General features: G+C 43.9%; 1 protein-coding gene across 3 annotated transcripts in view; it reads right to left on the bottom strand.

Annotated features, from left to right (window-relative positions):
• The window catches only part of WASF3 (WASP family member 3), a 151,394-nt gene extending 143,745 nt beyond the window's left edge, over positions 1-7,649 (bottom strand). For all 3 annotated transcript variants that reach the window (XM_037137144.2, XM_037137146.2, XM_037137143.2), the window contains exon 1: positions 7,513-7,649. The gene's annotated coding sequence lies outside the window, so the exon portion shown is untranslated. The remainder of the gene's footprint in view (positions 1-7,512) is intronic.
• Between the last annotated feature and the right edge of the window lie 2,504 nt (positions 7,650-10,153).

Below are 10,153 nucleotides of genomic sequence, written 5' to 3' on the forward strand. Positions count from 1 at the left end.
AGCTTCAATGAAAGTATAGATTTTTATTCTTTTATTTCCTGATCCCCATGTAATTTTGAGTCTCATTGTTTATATTCAGCTCTATTATAACTAGTTATTTCCATAAACTAATTTAAATCTTTATTTAATGGGGGACAAGAAAATCAAGCTTTCACATTGCTTATCTTCAATAAAATCGTAAGCAACTGAAACGATAAAAATTTGGATAAAATATATATTCCATTTAAACAAAACTTCATTTGCAACTTTCACTGATACACAGTTAATCTAAGTTATATCAGTATCCAATGTCCCAAATGGGGAAGAAATAACCAGCCTAAGTAAATATTAAAATGCAAGGCAATGTATTTCATCTTTATGAAATTTGACAATTAGAAACCAAACAATCTAAGAAATAAACCCACAAACTTCTCAATTCCTGTACAGCAAGAATAAGTAACCATAAATGTAGCTTAAAAGAAAAATTCTGATTTAAATCCTTTAATGCCTAATCCCTAGACAGTTTTTTTTTCAAATGACGTCCTCAGGTTTTGTTGTTTCCATATTTTTTTAAGTGTTAGTTAGAGAGGGAACTTAACATGTCAGGAATAGAAGTGTTTAATTAGCCTGCATAACACAATGGACAAACAGCACAGAAGCTATGAAAATTTTAATTGTGGCTCAGGCTCAGGTATGAACTCCATTATCACCGATAAGCCTTGTAACCACTCAAAATTACAATGCCAACTTTTAAAAAGGAGTAACGTTTTAATAATCTTCCTCCCTGGGATAGCTCAAATTCACATTTTAGTAAAGTCTTTGGAAATAGTGCTGTTTCCAGTGTACAATTAAAATCTGAAAAGAGGTGACTAGGGAATTTGAGCATTTCTTTTATTCTAAAAGATGTACAAAAATGGGAGACAAATACCATGGAAAACCAAAAACCAAGATATGTTTTCAATTCTACAGGGTTGGTTAAAGAACAAAATGTTTTTTTCTCTTTCTGTTGAAAATGGATGCATGTCCTATACTGGAAAATTACACTCCTCCTCCCCCCATTAAATTAAGATCTCACTTTTGAAGAGATGGAAAGTAAGTCCGTTCTTCCTCATTCTCAGCTACGCAACAGCCTGTCTCGGAATAGACAACATAAGCATAAATTGCTCCCTCCCTTCCTTGCAAACTTTCTGGTTAATGTCATCCATCAAATTGGACTTCTCTCCCTGTGTCTAGACACTGTTCCTTCCATGCACCACATGGAGCAATTTAAATCCATGAACCTCTCCATAAGCATTAATTCTAAACTGCGTAATGAATATGGTCCAGCACAGAGTTATGAAGCCAATTCAAAGGTGAAATCTGCCTAGGTAATAACCCTAACATAGGATTACATAAATAAAACAGGCAAAAAGCAAAAACAAATGTGTCACGTGCATATTTGGGGAATTAAAAAAAACTATGATATCTATCAGTAGGGTAAAATGACTCAAGACCATTTTCTAAATTACATGGTAATGATAGTGTAAGGCTTATTGTATGTTCATGAACCAACACATATGACATACTAAGTCAATGAAAAAATATTTGTTGAGGATCTACTATATTCAAACAGCATTCCATTTAATTGATAAAATGTGAACACATGAATTCTAGTTCACAATACACCTGCGCTGTTCACGCGTACAAAATGGGTAACAACACTTAATCGAGAAGGGGCTATAAGCTGAACTAAAATAGAACCACTGCAGCATGGTAATAAACTTCGGCATACAATGAACTCAACATTTAAAAATCCAACATGGCTTTCAAATGCTAGAAAAAAGAAGTACTCAAGACCCACCGAAAAGAAACAAAGACCGACTGAAAAGAAACAAAGTAAAAACAAAAAGAAAGAAAAATTAAAACACAAAACACGGACAAAGCTCAAGAACAGATAGACAATAAAAGATATCTCTAGATCCACCTCAAGACCATTGCTCCCAGAAGTCAGGGGGTACCCTAAGAACAGACCCAAGGGAAAATTTCACAAGTAAAAAGCTGAGAAATGATCCCAAATGCTGGACCTCACGCTCAAGGCCTAGAAGCTCTAATAGACTGGAAAGATGAGAAAATGCCTTGGATGTTTGGGATGTTTAAACTTAAAAAAAAAAGTCAACAAAAGAAAATAATTCACCTTAAAGACCAGAGGCATAGGTCCAGGGAAGAGGAAACAGGCCAGAACTGGCTCCAGAGATGAAGACTGAATCCGAGTGTGGAAAAAATATTCTACTCGAAGGACATCTATTAAGACAGGAGGATGGGCTCTGATTTAAAAAAAAAAAAAATGACGACAGCGACCCTGGCCTGAGGTGAGGAGCACAGAGAGAACAAAGAACGGGACAGCCACAGAGGACGGTCACAGACAGACAGGACCCCAGAGGACACCAGGACCTAGAAAAAGGCAAGGCCATGCCAGAGGATCCAACTCTCAGAAGGGCCAACCAGTTGTAAGAAAAGCATGCTCTGAGAAAGGAAGGAAATAAGCATCTTTAAAAATACTTTTTAACAAGAAAATAGTCAAAGTCCAAAAAAAACTGCACCATGCACCAACTCTGCAGATCTCTCTCCCTAGGGCACAAGTTGCAAACGCAAGGCCCGAGTTCTGAATCCGGCCCTCCTTGTTTTATCCGGCCCGAACCTCGTTTCTACCAGGAGGCAGCACGCGGAGCTCTTGCATAACTGTTAAGGAGTAGCTACATCTGTACAGTCCTAACATTACATTCAGCCCTTTGAAAGCAACTGCAAGGCTGATGTGGCCACTGGTGAAAATAAGTTTGATACCCCCTGCTCTGGTGAGCGCATTTTCTCCTTTTCAAGCCTTTTCTCCTCTTCAAAATCAAGTTTTAGAAAGAAATGCCTTCACTGGCTGGCTACACACACACACCCCACCCCCTGCAGCACCACTCACTCTTTAATCCACAGCAACAAGGTTTGCATGAGACTCTTCTTACCAAAACCAGTTATGACATTCTAGAGCTAAATCCAATGGAAACTTTGAAACCACTATCCAGCTGGCTCTCTCTCCAGCACTCTCTCCCTCTGGATTCTTTAACGTGCTCAAATCCCGCCATTTAAAAACTGAAAGAAAAAGAACAAAAGGATTCCCTTTTACTGAACCTTTTACAGCACCGCCACATTTCTTGAGTTGTACACACTCACTGGCTCAACTTTCTTGCTCCCAATCACTGTTACACCCTCTTACAAACTGGTCATCTCACTCCTGTCCTCATCGCTATGTTGCCACTGCTGTCACCTACATTACTAATGACCCTCTGATGGTTAAGATCCTCCTTACTGAGGTTCTCCTGGACCATGGCTTTTAAGACTTCATTCACACCTCCCGGGCCCCATCCTTCTCAGTCTCAGCATGGGGGCCTATTATCTGGCCTGTCTTTCAAACCCGGCAGTGCCTTAGATCGCACTCTCCATCACTCCTTTTCTCAGTCTTTACATGCTTCTTAAATAATCTCATCTACCCCAACAACCTCCATAACAAACGGGCAACAGTGGTGGTTCTAGAAGTCTCTCTGTCCACTGCACCAGGAATCGCTATTGAGTAACAGAATCATAGATAAGTTCAACTAAACTGAAGTATTTATGTCCTAACAATTTTAGCGCCCATTTGGGGGGAAAAAAAGAAAAAGCATACTTCAACTGAGCAAAACGTGTTTTAATTACATTTTTAATATACCACAAGTGTTTACTGATGGTATAGGTACATATGTTGAGCACCTCGCAATTTTTCAGACTTGATAATACCTCCTTCACTTCCTGTTCCACACGGATCCCCATACATGGAACAGCAACCACTTGTGGGCATCAGTATGGAACAGGAATGGAGTGCAACCTATTGGAGAAACTGCTAACTACCCTGACCTATTAGTTCCCACAGGGTTGGACAGATGGTACACAATGCTGGGTATCCTTCAACAATTTAATGTCCTGTGGTCTCCCTGTGATTTCACTACAGCGCCTCAGCAAAGACTTTAGAGACTGTGGTGCTAAGAATTCTCAAATACGTCCCCAGTCCAGACATCTCCTGATATCCGGATCCCTAATGTAGCCAACTGAATAAATACTATGTCCTACAAACACCTTAAACTTAGAAAGGCCAAGTGTGACCAATCATCTTTTTCTCCCAAATGGCTGCTGCTCCTGCTCCCCAAGGACAGCACCATCACCCACCCACCCAACGATCCAGCCAGAACTCACTACTGCCCTCATATTGCATACACACTCACGACCAACAACCAAGTCCGAGCAATTCTGCCTCCTCCAGTACCCCTCCTTCCAGTCTTGCCCCTTCTATCCATTATCCAGGGCATATTTGATCACGTCCTTCTTTGGTGCAGAATTCTTCAACTGTTTCCTACTGTTCATTGAGGGGTCCTTATAATAAGAATCACAAGTCCCTAAATGGCATGGCCCTTAGTTACTTCTCCTGACTCGTTTCCTGCCACTTACCTGGCCTTGCACTCTACAGCACCACCAAACTAAACTCTGTTTCCAGTTGCTCCAATGCACCATGTCCCCTCAACAAGCCTTTGTACACTCTCTCCTCTAGCTAGACTTTGATCAATTCCTTCTCATACTTCACTGGGAAGCTTTTCTTATCTCTCTGAAAAGTCCCTAAGCTTGGGTTTGCAGTCATCCTCTGAGCTCCTGTGACTAGCCCCTTTACGCTGCTTTTTAGTCAGTGGTTAAATCTGTCTGAGAGCAAAGCTGAACAGTCAGCTCATCTGGGGCTCACAGAGGTATCACCTTGTTTACCTTTTTATCCCCCAAATATATGATAAACTCTGAATTCTCCTGAATGAACAAAGCGGGTGACTGGATGGATGAAGTCACTCAGGTGATGTTCCCACACCCCTCCCTGTTTCCTTACTATCACAGCACTCACTGCACCGCACAGAAATTGTGTCTCAGTAGACTGTGTGCATCTGAAATTCAGCTCTCGTCTCTTCTTTTTGCAACCCCAGTATTAAAATAGTGCCCAGTACTTAGCAGAAATTCACTAAATAGCTTCTGAATAAAAAAGGTTATTGGAAAAAACTCTGGAAGGCTATACCCAGAGTATTAAGGGTGGCTACTTCTGGAGAAAGACACAGGACAGCAAAACAAAAAGGGAACTGAGACTTTTTACTCCACGAATCGTGAGAGTGATATTAAACTTATTTTACAATATATTCTATTTATGTATTACTAGTATATTACTAGTATAATATAGGAGTATATTACCAGTGTATAATTAAGTCATGAGGGGGAAAAAAACAGTCCTGAAGAAGAATGTATGGACTGGAAGCAGCATTTGGGTCTCAATGCCCAAAAGCAGGTCCCAAGAAAACCTGACCTTAAAAAGAAATAGAAGGTGTGAAGAAAAAAAGACTGAAAGAGAAACTGAGAATTTAAGTAAAGGTCCATACAGCATATGGAGTCACTCCCAAGAAAATAAAAGAAATGGTGACAGCTTTTGAGTGGGAAACACTCTGAATATTCTTCCAAGACAGTTCTCAGAACTCTACAAAGAAGACCACTGGTAGGGGCCCACTAGTACAGAAAATTCTTTCCAAACCTATAATGGCAGAGGTTTTAATGGGAACATTCCAATAACCAAATGGATACTTACTTGCCACATGCAGGTTCCCATGGTAAGTGTAAAGTATGTCTGCAAAGACACACTGAGAATACAGAGAGGGGGCTACAGTGTTGACATGGCCACACTAGCAAAGTGAGTTCCACCTTTATTTTCGGGATTTTTAAAAATAGTGTAGCTCATCATTGACTATTAGGTTATAATTTTAAAGCAAGCAGATAAAACTACAGAGCAACTCCACATCAGCAACTGGAAGGGCAAGGATAATTTTTATAGGTATATAGTTCTAGAACAAGCTTCTTCTCACTATTTAACAGTGAATACAGGCCAGACAGTAAATATATAAAGTCAATCAAACTTTCCATCCTAATGAGCTTTCGACATCTGCAAACGCAACTTTTGTGAACATAAATTAAGAGCTTTAAAAATGAAAAAGAAAATCGACACAGACACTGTTGGGAAGGAGACCAGACACAGTAAGAACTGCCTATGGGAAAGGTCAAACCCAGCTTTCTTCTGTTTAACCTCTCAAGTAGATAAAAGAACGAGCTTTAAAGAATCACTGCATTGTTTCACAGCTAGAAAAGGAAAGTTGAGTAAAGCATATACAAAAGGAGCAACTAACTTTCAACAGAATTGCCCTACAGGAAATAGAAAAACAAACCAATTGTAACACTTTGAACTTAGTTTTGATAGAAAAGCACACATTTTAAATGTTCAGACAAACATAATTTTTAAAATGCAAACTATTTCGACCCCTTCCCCCTAAAAATGAGATCCCAAATCTTACATTAAAATGTCATACCCTGTTATGCATTTGATTGGGACAGCTCCAAAGCAAAAACTGGCCTTAATTTTCAGCTTCTAAAACCTCAAAAATTATTGCTGGTAGTAACTGCGATTTTTAAATCTCCAAATGAGAAAGAATTCCTTCACCGCCCAATGGCGTGGCGAAAATAAGATGCTCCCACTCATCCCTAAACCCATCGTTTAGTTTCTTCATAAACAAGAACTCTGCTCTCCACCAGGTAACTATCCCCTTGCAGAAAGGCTACGCAGAAAAGAAATCGCCATTGCCGGTTAAGTACCAGAGAGAGACAGGAAAAGATTTTCCACTCGCCGAATCTCCGTCGCAGAGGAGGCGTGAGAGCCAGGCGCCCCGACCCCCACTGTCGCGCGTCTCCCGGGGACGATCCCTGTAGGCATGGCAGCTCCCGGGAGCGCCGCCCTCTCCCCAACAGTGCCTTACTGTCCTCGCCGGGGCCCGACCCCTTCCCTGGGCTCCGAGAGCCGAGCCTGGCTGCTGAGGCCGGGAGCGTCACGGGGCCCCAGCCCCGGAGAGGGGGCAGCGGGCGCGGGGGCCTTGGAACGCACAGGCGCCGAGAGGGCAAAGGCGAGGATTGAGAGGGTCGGACCCCGGAGAGGAGAGCTCGCGGGGCTGGGCCAGAGGCGGGAGAGGACACGCGGAACTGGGAGGGATGTGAAGGTCCGGGACGCGGGGCAGCTCCGGGCGTCGTGCGTGGGGTGGAGGCCCCGGCGCCACCTGCAACCGAGTACCGCGGACCGGGTAGCGCCGGGGCCGGAGGGCTGCAGGGCCGGGGGGCGGCGCGAACGAGGACGGCCGCCAGGCAGAGCCGCGACGGCGGGAAGCCGCGGTCGGCACGGGCGCCGGCGAGAACGGTGCACCCGGGCTGCGGAGTAAGACGCGGGGATGCGCCGCGGCCCGCAGTGGGCCCTGCCACCCGCTCCAGCGCACCCGGCGCGATGCAGCAACTTCACTTGGCCGCAGGGCTGAGGTGTCTGGCCCGCGCCCGTCCTCCCCCGGGGCAGCTGCACGGCTCGGAGCGGAGCGGGAAAGGGGCAGAGACCTGGGAGCCTGGGCGGCCGCAGCCCGTACTCACCGGTCCGCCGTGCGGACGCCGGCGCCGGGGTTGCACTCCGAGCTCCATGGTCCCGCCGCACCGCGGCCGCCCGGCACCTTGGCTTCGCACCACACCACACGCAGCGGCGCCAGCAACGCCGCCTCCGGCCGGGCCACGGCCGCGGCCACGCCCCCTCTCGGCTGGGGGCCCGGCCGGATCAGGAGGGGGGCTCAGCGCCGTCTCCGCCAACCAGGGCCCGCTCACCGGGCCTCTTCGCCAGGATTGGCGAGCATCTTGACCAATAGGAAACGACAAGGGCCCCCAGCTCAGCGGCGCCAAGGGGCGGGGGATTGCGGAGGAGGTGGCGCTCCCTTCCTCCGTAGCCTCGGCGTGGAATGGGGTTTTGGCTGAGGTCCCTTCCACAGTGGAATGGTGGGGCTACTTTGGGCGGAGTGTATTGTGGGTCTTTCGTCTCGCCTCTGTGTATGATGTACCCGTCCGGTCCAGCCCCTTTGAGTTTCCATCCATACTCTAACCTTACCTGGGTTTCGAGAGACTCCTGGAAACAGCTGTATCAACTTGCCTGTTTGCAAGCAACCCTGTGAGGATTATAGCCGTGTCATCGGCCGGTTCCCTGCCGTTAACACCATGTTAACGGACCTACAAAATCTTTTCATCTCCCTCTACAGATGCTTTCCTTTTTCGTCACACTATCTCCAGTCTCCCTCCAGCCGAGAAGTGAGAAAATCCACAGTATCTGTGACACATAGGATGTCCCTGAAACTACCAACCTAACCGCATGGCGATGGAACACAACCAAGTGATAACTGATGACTCCAAAAGATACGAGAAAAGGAGGGAGGAGGAAAGGAAGGAAGGAAGACAGAAAAACCACCGACGTTCTCCTGGATCCTGAAGGAAAGGGGTTTAAAGGCATCAAATAAAAATGTTATCTTTGTGTTACTGGCATGCCTTCATTCTTTACAAATAAGATCACCACATCGAAAAAATTACAGGAAAAAAAGTTCCGGTCAAGCGTCCGAGAAAAACTAATTCAGGTTTGTCTTGTCATTACAGACCTATGATAACTATCTGCATCTGTTCCAGCTAATGACAGGCAACAACTAACGGCTAGAGGAAAAAAAGAAAACAATAGCATTTCATAGCAGTTTTAATAAAGGTGGCTTCATCTGAAATACAGAAGAAAAATCATGCACTCCTCTTTATGTGTAATCTATTTGCCCATGTTCCTTCCCAAAGGAGGGATTTTAAAAGCTCTGTTTTAAGACAACATATACTTAGTTTCAATGTGAAATGTACTAGTAATTAATAAGATAAACAGGATTTTAGTAAATTATTACCATGCTCTGAATTTTGAAATATTGATACTAGAATAAATTCCTGCTGAATTGGCAAAGTAAATTACTTTCCTTCATTTTTGTCTTCATTTACCCAAGGGAATAGCTTCCACGTCTATATTTAGGTCATTGATTTAGAACTGAAATATATGAAGATGTAGAATACCCGGAGTGAGTGTTCGGGGTTGCTAATCACATTTCCCTCCCTCTTCCCCACTTGAGTGACCGACCCCACCTGAAAGGAACTGGTGTTACATTTCGTTCACCCACAATTGGCCCTTAATCTTACCATCCTGCCAGTTTTATCTCTAATTAAATGATAAGTTCCAGGAGGGTAATGTCCTTATTTTATATTCCTGTTTCCTCCCCCCATAATGCCTGGTACAGTGCAGAACATGTAGTAAATATAACTGTATTTAGTATTATTAGTATTATATTATGTAACTCTATCCTTGTATACATACCCATAAGATACAAATTTTCAAACACAGTACTTCTGTGAACTTTAAATAAAAGTTGCTCAGAGTAGTCTTGTTAGGAAGCTAGTAGCTCATGCTTAACAGTGCTTAAAAAATGTTGTCAGGTCAGGGAGTGAATTGGTTGTCTGTAGCAGAAATTTTACTTAAGTGCTTCCCAACTAGGGGGGGTTTCTTACCACAAAACAAGAAATCTGGAGACAGCCCTGGGACTTCCGCAGTTTCTCCCTGGTGTCCGTGTGTTCGGGCTCCTTCATGTCATTGGCTCTACTGTCCTTGACCTATATGACTTTGTCTTCCTCCTCGAAACATGGGTGCTTCCCCTCTGGACATTGTATCATATTCTGGAAAATGGTAACAGGATGTGTAAAGGGCAAAAGATCGTAGAGGTACATGCCAACTCAGTCTTCCCCCTCAATAGTCTTTCTGGAAAACACCTTCTGCTTGCTTTTTGTAGGCCAGGCCCACGTCACACCAATGATCCCCAAATGTAAGGCAGCCTGAAATACTAAGTATTTTAAGCCAGGGCCTTATTTGCAACAATGCCAGCGTTCTGTCAGTAAGGGAGAAGGGGAATGCAGTTTCTGCCATAGTTATTGAATAAATGAACACATGAATTACTCTCTTAATTCATGAGAAGAACCATAAAGTAGCCATTCAGATCTCTATAAGAAAACAAACAACCCAGTTTAAAATGAGCAAAGGATCAGAACTTTGCCAAAAGTAGACATGGCAATATACAGATGGCAATTAAGCATGTGCTCAATATTATATGTCAGAGAATTGCAAATTAAAACAACAATTAGTACCATCTAGAATAGCTGAAGTCCAAAAAATAATACCAAA

This window comes from Artibeus jamaicensis, unplaced genomic scaffold (genome assembly GCF_021234435.1).
Source record: "Artibeus jamaicensis isolate MK-2021 breed Jamaican fruit bat unplaced genomic scaffold, CSHL_Jam_final contig_793, whole genome shotgun sequence".
Taxonomy (NCBI): domain Eukaryota; kingdom Metazoa; phylum Chordata; class Mammalia; order Chiroptera; family Phyllostomidae; genus Artibeus; species Artibeus jamaicensis.